The following is an 11,648-nucleotide window of genomic DNA, read 5'->3' on the forward strand; positions in this document are numbered from 1 at the left end:
CCCACATGATGTAGCTGTCAAAAATTTTCTACACCTATTTACCTTTTCCCCTAAAACATTTGTAAAAAAACAATAAAATTTTACAATTAAAAAAATAAAATAAAAATCTAGGCCTTCAGTGTTACTTGGCTGCTAAGGAGCATCCTCTCCATAGTCTGTAGGCACAGGTAGATGAGGAGCACAGAGGGGCTGCTCCAATCACAGGGGAAGCCGAGAAGGAGCAAATTCTTTTGATTTCGAGGCCTATGTCCCCATCCATGTATGTGACTTGGCTGATAAAAGACTGCATTTTCCAGTTTCTCTTGTAATCTTTAACAATTTAATATTAATAGCTGAAAGACACCATAGAAGGATTGTGTTTTGTAACAATAGAGAGAATTGGCTTTCTTCTCCTTCATCAAGCAAGACCCTCTGTCCCTCTCCCGGGACTGGGCAGCTATTGTTTGGACTAATGCAGATCCTCAAAACAGGGATCAAATTGGAGATTGGATAGATACAAGATAGATACAATGGTAGATCCAGGCTGAAAGAACTGGACTCTCTCCACCCACTCCCATCCCAATAATAATAATAATAATAATAATAATAATAATAATAATAATAATAATGATGATGTAGTACTTGGTTGATACCTAGGACGCTGACAGCAAACCGTATCAACCATTAGCACTAGTCAATGGTATTTGTAATGCATTTTTTAATGTTCAGTTGGCTGAGTTTCATGTTTAATGAATAAAGTATATAATAATAATAATAATAATAATAATAATAATAATAATAATAACAACAACAACAACAACAACAACAACAACAAACCTACTTGGACAACTTATATCCTCCGACGTTACCTTAACAGTTCCTAGGTCCTTGGTTAGGACTCGATCTGTTAGGCTACCTACCAACCCCAAAGGCTGTGAATCTCACCAAAGATTAACCAAATAATAATAATAATAATAATAATAATAATAATAATAATAATAATAATAATAATAATAATAACTCCGCCATTGCCGGTCCCAAGCCCGGATGAGAAAGGAGGAGGGTTGGGGTCAGGTTGGCAACCTGGCCCCATAAAAAAACTCGCCAACCCATACAACATGGTGAAAGAAACGAATAAAAATTCTATACCGCATCGGTCGTCGCGCGGGTTAACAAGGGCCGCGGCGGATGTTGAGGTCCCTGGGCATCCGTCGACAAGTGGGCTACAAGTGGACCAGCCAACAAAACGACAGAAATATAGTGCAGATGAAAATCGTGCCATAATGGCCTGTTATTACAACTCAGAGCCAAAAAAAAGAGGCTATTTAAAGCGAATGTATGATTTATGGAAACAACAATATCCAGATTCAAATGTTAGTGGACAACAACTAGCAGATCAAAGGCGATTTATTATACGAAATAAAGTGTTTAGCGAAGTTGAACTTGAGGAAATTCAGGCAAATTGCAAAAAAACAACAACAACATCACAAGAGGAAATAAGTGATACTCATGACACAACTAAAGAAATCATAGGAGAACTCTCAGAGGAAGCTGCCGGAGAGGAAATAAAAACACTACCACCAGAACTACTTACCATTGAACCAACTGATGAACCAACTCAAAAACAAAATGAACTGAAGGACAAGATCATGGAACATTTTCTGGCTAGGGAGGAAAGGCAACGTTTACCATCATTAAAAACTGTCCCTAAGAAAATTTTGGGTCCTATCATGAAAATGGTTAATGCAGTGCTTTCAACAATTGAATCGGGATCCATCTTGGAAACAAATCAGTTAATGTACAGTGCAGCTGTAATAGTCACTAATGAACTAGGCATTAAAATCAAAGTACCTAATCACACAATTGAAAAAGCATCAAAGCCAAAGTGGAAAATCCGATTAGAACAAAAAGTCAAAAAATTAAGGGCAGATGCTAGCAACTTAAAGAACATGCATGAGCAACGGCTTAAAAACAGAAAAATCATAGATCAGCTAATCAGAAGATATAGATTGGATACAAGAAACATCAATGAAGCTGTAGAGATTGTAAAACAGCAGATAACAGCAACAGCTAGAAAAATTGAAAGATATGAGGCACGAATCATCCAGTATAAACAAAATCAACAATTTCGATCAGACCAACGGCGTTTTTATCAAACTCTTAATGTGAATGGTGGCACCAAAAGTCAAAAACCAGAAAAGCAGGCCACAGCTGAATTCTGGAAAAAATTGTGGGGAAATGCAAAGGACTACAATAAGGAAGCAAAGTGGATACATGACTTTGAGGAAAGCATTGGTAACAAACAAATGCAAGTATTAGAAATAACAACTGAGATGGTCAAAAATCGAGTAAAAAAAGTAAAGAATTGGACATCACCTGGAAATGATCAATTACATGATTTCTGGCTCAAATATCTGACCAGTTTACATGCAATGTTGGCCAGGCAACAGAATGAAATTTTACAAAATGGTCAAATTGATGAATGGTTGACAACTGGAAAAACATACTTGATTCAGAAAGATGCAACTAAAGGAACAATACCTGAAAATTACAGACCAATAACATGCTTGCCAACAACCTTTAAATTACTCACAGGCATTATTGCAGATAACATTATGGATTATTTGGAAACAAACAACATCTTGCCAGTAGAGCAAAAAGGCAACAAAAGAAGGAGTAGGGGCACAAAAGATCAGCTCCTAATTGATAAAATGATATTAGAAAATTGTAAGAAAAGAAAAACGAACTTGAATATGGTCTGGATTGATTATAAAAAAGCATTTGACTCATTGCCACATAGTTGGATCATAAAATGCTTAGAAACAACTGGCATTAGTAAAAATATTACATCCTTCACTGAAAAGGCAATGAAACAATGGAGAACTGAGTTGGCAGTAGGGAATGAGAACTATGGAATGGTTAATATCAAGTGAGGAATTTTCCAGGGTGATTCACTTTCACCTCTTCTCTTCATCATTGCGATGATCCCACTATCAGTAATCTTAAAAAAAATGAAATTAGGCTACCAAACAGCCAAAGAAGCTGAAAAAATTTCACATTTATTATATATGGATGATTTGAAACTCTATGGAAAGTCAGAAATAGAAATCCAATCACTGACAAACACTGTCCGAGTATTCAGCACCGATATTTCAATGCAGTTTGGCATGGAAAAATGTGCCACTGTATCCATAAAAAGGGGCAAAATCACTACATGTGAGGGAATTGAAATGCCCAATGGCCAACTAATTAAATGCAACGAAAATGAAGCCTACAAATACTTAGGCATTTTGCAGTTGGATAACATCAAACATGGACAAGTAAAAAATATTGTCAGGAGAGAGTACACCAACAGAGTTAGGAAAATTTTGAAATCTAAATTAAATGGTGGAAATATAATCAAGGCCATAAATACCTGGGCAATACCAGTTATAAGATACACAGCTGGTATAGTTAACTGGACACAAGCTGATTTGGACATTTTGGACCGAAAAACAAGGAAACTAATGACAATGCACTACAGTTTACATCCACGTGGTGACACTGATAGACTATACCTGCCCCGAAAATCAGGTGGCAGAGGATTATTACAAGTGAAGCAAATAGTTGAAGAAAAACATGCACTAGCTGATTATTTAAAAGAAAGTCAAGAACATCTATTAATCGAAGTAAAGAACAAAAATCTACTGAAGGCCCAACAGACGAAACAAGAATACAGAAAAGATGTGATAAAATCAAGAATGGAGAGTTGGCAGAACAAAGCCTTACATGGTCAATTTCTGGAAAAAATAAAAGATAAAGTGGACAGTGAAAAAACTTGGTTATGGTTAACAACAGGTACATTAAAGAAAGAAACAGAGTCACTAATCCTGGCTGCGCAAGAACAAGCTATCCGAACAAATGCCATTAAGGCCAAAATCGAAAAATCCTCTGATGATGCCAAATGCAGACTCTGCAAAGAAGTTGATGAAACTGTTGACCACATACTCAGTTGCTGTAAAAAAATCGCGCAGACTGATTATAAATTGCGGCACAATTCAGTAGCACAAATGATCCACTGGAATTTGTGCAAAAATTATAATATTAAAACAACAACAAACTGGTGGGAACATAAGCCTGAAAAAGTCACCGAAAATCAGATGGTCAAGATCCTGTGGGATTTTCGTATACAAACAGACAAAGTACTAGCGCATAACACACCAGACATCACACTGGTTGAGAAAAAGAAGGTTACAATCATAGACATCGCAATACCAGGTGATAGCAGAGTTGAGGAGAAGGAACATGAAAAAGTCGCGAAATACCAGGACTTAAAAATTGAAATCCAACGATTATGGCACAAACCAGCAGTGGTAATTCCAGTGGTAATCGGCACACTGGGTGCTATTCCAAAAGCACTGGAATTACATTTAAAACAGTTAAAACTTGACAAAATCACCATCAGTCAAATGCAAAAAGCTGCACTGCTTGGATCTGCACGTATATTGCGAAAATACGTTACGACGTCCTAGGCCCCTGGGTGGGGCCCGACTAGTAATCAATGCCAAATCCGGCGAATCAACTGGCCGCTGTGATACAATCGTATAATAATAATAATAATAATAATAATAATAATAATAATAATAATAATAATAATAATAATAATAATAATACCCCAGAATAAGGAACCTTGCAAAGCTGCAGCCAGAGACTAAACTCTCCAATAGGAACTGGGCAGATTTCAGCTACTGAGTGCATCATGAAGCGTGCTGTTGGTGAAGCATGCAACATCCACACTAAAAAAATTTTGAAAGAGGAGAAAGTGTGCTACTATAAAATAGGACAAGCTAACAATGATTCTAAGTTGTCTCCAGCTATTAGCTAGGGATAAGGGCAACATCATGAGACCATGTCATATAAAAGCATTTACTGGGTCATGTTTGTGCCATGACGAGGGAACATGTAAGGGTAAAATAAATAACACATATCCCCATAAATGGACACAACTTTAGATTTTACCTGGTCCTTTCCTAATGGTATATACTTTGGACAACACATAAGATCCTTAGTAATTGTTTTGTTGTATGTGGTCATTCAGTTGCTTCCAACTTCCTTAGAACTTGATGCTATTTTTTCACTATGATTGTGTTACAGTAAATGCTTAAGTCATCAATGATAGCATCCAGTCACTTGCCTTTTGTCAGATTCCTTTTCTATTTCTTTCAATTCTCTCCCACCCCCCCAGCATTAGAACTTTTCTAATTATTTGTCCCTTTGCATTAGGGATCCAGTAATTGCTAGGACATCTTTCCTAAAGCGAGTGATGATACTTGCCCAGGGTTTCGGATGCAGCTCCTCACTCCTCTTCAAATTCACCAGAATTGTTTTGAATTCTTTTGAAATAAATGAAGCAAAAAACACTTTAAATAATATATGCGGGAATAAGCTTGGAGCCTAAAATGACTTCAGTGCATTTTCATCTGGATATCATTCCCTGATTATTTGGATGTGTTAGAGAGGTGCCAAGGCATGAGAGTGCCTCTACTTTTTTCTGCTCTTAGTTGAGGTGTTGCTCTTTTTCATATTTCGGCATTTGCACATCACGCTCCATGGGGTAGCACTATCCAGCTTAGCTGAAGATATGAAGTTTATGCCTGAAAATAAGTTAAAGGAAAGTTCCTACCCCACTCGTATTTGACACAATAAGTTGGAGAAGAGAATGAGAGAAAACAAAGAAGAAAATGAGGAGATAATCCTTTTAACTCATTTTAATGTTATAAAAAGAATTCAGTTACAAATTCAGAACAGAATAATGATATTTTGTCACCCTTTTAAGAATGCTGAGAGACCCAAACAGATGTGATTGTGTATGCGTTAGTTTTCTAATGAAGAGAAGCTATGATAAAGAATGTGACTGCTGGTCTTTTGACTCCTCACTGCCAGCAAAGCCTTGGTAGCTGACTCCAATTGCACCGTTTTTGAAAAAGCCTCACAAAGCGGACAGAGAGGCAATTCACAACGTGGGCGTAATGTTGCCACTTTTCCGAGAAGCTAAGTTATCGCTTTCCATCGCAGGATGATTCCAGGTAAGTAAACACAATTTGAATTCTCTTCAGAATCAAGCATTTATTGTTCTTTTAGATCCATCACATGTTCACTTTTTTAAAAAAAAAACCTATTTAGAAGCAACCTGTTTATTTAACATACTGTACTTAATATATTTAATGGGGGAATCTGCCTAACTGCAGGACTTGAGAACCTCATGCAAGATATATTGTGGTGCTTCAGTCAAGTGAAAGGAACTATTGACACCGGGGTCATAGAAGGTGAGTTTATTTTTTCATCTGTTCTTGGAATCAGCAAAAAAGTATTTTCTTCGGCTAATTGTTTATGCAATCATGGTTTTGTTTCTGTTCGAGGGTTGAGGGTGTAACCTGAAACAGCACCCATGTGATGATTTTTAAGGGCTTTTTAAAGGTCTAAAATGTGAATACCACAAGCCTTTCTGTTCTCACAGCTTTTATTCGGAATCATGATTCCGTGCATTAATCATTAAGGCAGAATGTCTCCCCCGCTCTGTTTTTGAAAAGGAAAGAGTTGAATAATTTGTTCTGGTTCTTCATGAAGACCTCATTAATTGTTGTGCTGCATACAGTTTATTGAATTTTGATATGACAAAAGGGAAGCCCTTGATATGTGAAAAGCGAAGTCTTTTTAAAAAGTGCTCAAATGTCAAGCTGTACAATTCTTGATTTTATTTTGTTGAGCTGATTTAATAACACCTGTGAAATAAATGAAATTGGGTTACCATTATTTTTTAACCTAATATACTTTCTCCTGATAAGATATAAGAATTTGCTCTGAGCATAAAATTATGCAACTTTTAACCTGTTTTTTTTTTAAAAAACCAATGAAATATATATTCTATTATTTAAAAAAAATCAAATTTTGCAATCTGGTAATACATTTTAAATAATTTGAGAAATTATTGGGATCTCTAACAGCCTAAACTCCTCACATTGAACTGTTCATTTCTATCAGAAAAGCTAATTTTTCACTATAGCATTTCGGTTCCATTAATTAATCCATCAAAAAATAAGTGGTTTTAAATCCTACATATGAATTCCCGTATGAATTCTTGCATTTTGCTATTAATATTGCTGTTTTTGGAGTAAAACAGAGTATAGGCTTCAATTCACAGGAGATAAAGACAGGGATTTGGAACAATAATAATTTATTATATTTTATGCTACCTGAGTGGGACAAGGTGGCTCAGTCGCTAAGACATTGAACTTGTCAATCAGAAAGGTTGGCAGTTTGGTGGTTCGAATCCCTAGCACTGCATAACAGAGTGAGCTCCTATTACTTATCCCAGCTTCTGCCAACCTAGCAGTTTAAAAGCATGTAAAAATGCAAGTAGAAAAATAGGGACCACTTTGGTGGGAAGGGAACAGTGTTCCGTAGGCATTTGGCATTTAGTCATGCCGGCCACATGACCACGGAGACAGTGCTGGCTCTTTGGCTTTGAAATGGAGATGAGCACCGTCCCCTAGAGTCAGAAATGATGAAACATATGTGCAAGGGAAACATTTACTTTTTTGCTATCTGACTCCCAGCATGTTAGCCCTGGGGCATAGTCCAAACAAAATACATCACCAACAACACTTTCTTTATTGTAAGGTTACACTGACAGAATCTTGAAAAACTACAATTATTTCTCCCCTCTTTTCCTTTTACTCTCTGGAAAACTAGGGAGGGTCCCTACTGAAATGTTTTCCATTCTCTCCCCGCTTCTGTGGACTGAGCCATCTTTTACATGCCAGTTTTCTAGTGTGCGGCTGTCCCTCTGTCTCCGAAGGTCCTTCCAACATGGCATTTACTCAGCAAATCTTGAGAGGTTTATAATTGTTTAAAACATTTGAAAACAGAGAACAGGACAAAACACAACAATTGCACAAGACAAAAAGACAATGATGGCAAAGAAAACAAATTCAGAGGGAAACAAGGAAAGGGAAGAAAGGGGCCATCGGGCTCACCAAGGGCTTGGTACCATCTCTGTTTGTTTGTTGAGGAAGTCTTAGAATGTTAGAGTTTTACTTCTATTATCTTTAAAATGCTGATGATATCAGAAAACTTCATCACATTTTTATAATTATATTCTTCTGAAATCTTGTGGGTGTTCCATGTAGTAATAGTATTGTGATTTGCACCAGCTTCCTAAGTTGGTATTAATAGTGATAGTAATATCAATTCTTTTTAGAATCTGAAGTATCTTGAGAACCATGCTGGAGATCATAAAAGCCTTGAGAAATTAGAACTGGGAATCATAGGTGAGAGACACCCTTTGTATTATTTAGGATAATCATGTTAATTGCAGTTAATTAACTTTAGGATAGGTTCCATTGTCATCAAAACAATCCCTTGCTTTTCTATGCTTCAAGATCGTTCAAGGTGGTATATAAGCTATTAAAAAAATTCTGAGCAATAGGAAGAAGTTCTAGTAGTCGATTAGAAAAGCTTTAGCAAATGACCGTTGTATATAATGCACCTCCATATAATGATTTAAAATCATCTCTTTCCAGGTGAGTGAAAGATCATTAGCACTCAAGAAGCAAAGCTGAAATTGTAGTTGGTTGATTAACAGTTATAAACAATGATGATAGGTTGTAGATCTCAAAGTATTATCTGGGTAGGAGAAATGTTCCCCTCTGAATGTGAGTATTCAAATATAAAAATGTTTTGTTTTTCATGTGCTAGTTTCTTTTAGAATGGCCTTAAGTTATAATCAATAACTGAAAAAAAGCAAGTGAGTATAGTGGTTAAAGCACCAGACCATGAGAACTAGTTGTGCCTTATATGAGGTTTTACCTGCATGAAACCAGCTGAGGGACTTAACCTTAGAAAATGTTGCCAACATATAGCAAGGACTTGTCCAGGGAGCTACCAGGAACTAACACAACCCCACCCCAAACATGACATCCCTATACACTATTTATTGTTTATTTGGTTACATTATTTAATTTGCATATTTTTTAAAAAAACTTATTTATGTAAATATAAATTAATCCTAGCAAAGGCATTCTCTAGTGATTTCTCCAACCTATAAAACTGAATTGAAAGTGTTTTTTTTAATGAATTTGTGATATAATGAACAGGCAATCCATGTGCTGTGTATATTTTTAGTTTGATGACAATCTTCTGAGTGCTGGGAATCACGATAAGCATTAAAAGCAAATAAATTAAATGATAAATTAATTCAAAGCACATATGAATTATTGTGACACTAACTAAGAGGCATTTAAGAGATGAAATTGTAAAGGCCATGGGGCTAGGACCTAAATGAGAGGGTAATGCTACACACCAAAGGATAAATAATGTTGACAATAGCCTGGCCACAAGGAGAAAGGGCATTCCAAAAAATAGGATAGCACATTGAAGAAGGCCTTCTCTCCCATTCCAGCATAATGCAAATTGCTCAGCTCATTGATTTGAAGATGTTAACGGTTGGATAGGTATATACTGGTGTACACTTCATTATGTATAAAAATGATTAACCAATAAGACCCTTAAACACCTTATACAAAAATCTTGAAGCCTAATCAATAACACAATTCAATTGTGCTAGGACTGATACTACCTGGTCTCTGAAGAATGTTCTCTGTAAGTGTTGCTGCATACATAGTTGCTATTTCCAAATTATCTTTAAGGGCGAGCTGACATGGGATGTGTTGCCATTGTCCAAATGAGAAAAGTACAGCCAGCACATACCTATCTAGGAAGAAGTGCAACTGCAGCACTAGATAAAAATTGATTGAACATACTTTGGGCCGCAATGCCATGTAGACCTTAAGAGGCAGCAGACCCTCCAAACTGTGTCCTTGTTGCTTCAGAGTAGGAGACCTACTCAATTCCCAGACCCATAAGCTGGGTGGCTTACAATTGGATGGAAAAACAAAGAATGGAATTAAAAATAAAAAGTTCATCCCACCTCCTCCCCTGCAATGAAAAACAGAAAACCAAAGTCATCCAGATGGTTTCATCTTGCATTCCAGTCCAGTGCCTGGGCTATATACAGTATAATGAAGATAAAGAGAACAAATCAAACTAAAGTTTGATGCTTGTTTAATTTAGTTCATTAATAAAGGTGCTCAACATGTGGGAAAAAGTAATTGCCTGCGAAAAGATTAGATTCTTCCTGTTTTTTCTCCCTGAGCAATGTATGGGTAGGTACTAAAGTCAGGTCTGCATATTTTTGGTTGCCTTTCTTCCTCTTCATTGCAAACTCTGAAAGCAATTAGAGAGCACAAATTAAAATTTCAACCTAAAAAATTTACAGGCAAGAGACTAAATATGAGATTCTGTTAGTTTATCAGGCTGTGGTTTTAAAATTTACTGCAGGAGAAAGATGGGAATTATCTATTATACATAGTTCCAAAGGGATTGAGACTATTTAGATAATGCTTAAGAGAGCTAATTTAAATCAATAAATTCATTATTTTGTGGACCAAAAATACAATCCTACGCTACTGCATATTTCATTACACAGTAAGACTGGTTTTGTTGCTATCCCGTGGGATGCTATTGGATTAGTCTCTATCTGATAAATGTCAGCAAAATCTTCTCAAACCCAATAACTCTGGTTTGAGATACAAAAAAAATATGTCCCTTTGCATGCACAAATGTTCAAAGTGTCTATTAGATAGATAGATGTCTATGGAAGTTCTGAGTCATCCAGGTCATGGTTGTTCCAAAGCTGCTTTTTCCCAGAGACAACTGGACTTACTGATTTTTCTTTGAAGGCGTTTCACTTCTCATCCTAGCAGCTTCATCCAAGAAACTATAGATAGATGATAGACAGACATTCTTTTTTTCATTTTAATGGAATTATTATTCATGACATAAAGTTTAGTATGCTGTGTGGATTTAAGATAATGATTCCACTTATGAGAATGGGACTTGCTTCTGTACATATATAAACAGAACTCTATGGGAAGGCTATAATCTTAACAAAATGTAAATAACTGAATTAGTTACTAGTTGGCTTCTGGGTGCAATTCAAGACACTGGTGGTCACTTATGAATCCTTTCATGGCATGGGCTTGTTATTTGTAGAACTGCCTATCCTTCATTGTTTCTATCCATCCTCATTAAGAGGCACGTTAAGACCCCCATCAATCAATATCATCTAGCAAAATCCAGAAGTGGGCCTTTTTTGTTGTGTCACCTGCCCTTTGGAACATCATTCTCCCACAAACTAGATGGCCCCAACTCTGTTGGACTTTCATTTATGCCTTGGAGAAGGGGAACAGATTGTCAAAGTCTATGAGATGGTTCTTTTAATTGCTATTTGGGGTTGTTGTTTTTTTTTGCCTTGTTATGCATTTGACTTTGCTGTTTTTTTAAGTGCTATTAGTCACCCAGAATCATCCTAGTGAGATAGGCTGCCATAGAAATTGAACAAAATAAACATGAATAAATGATTGCACTATTATCCTATAATTCTATGGCATTTTTCTGAGTATAATACTTAGTAATTTATTTCTCGGGTGCTTTCCTCTCTACTGAGAAGTGCTATCAACCCATCCTTAAATCAAGAAAACATACAGCCCGAAATTTATTGCTCCTACTGCTGATATCTGTTCCAAATCTCTAGCATTGCTGCTATGGTAATTCTGACAGTCCATTGGCAC

Source organism: Natrix helvetica (assembly GCF_964273705.1).
Source record: "Natrix helvetica genome assembly, chromosome: 1".
Classification (NCBI taxonomy): domain Eukaryota; kingdom Metazoa; phylum Chordata; class Lepidosauria; order Squamata; family Natricidae; genus Natrix; species Natrix helvetica.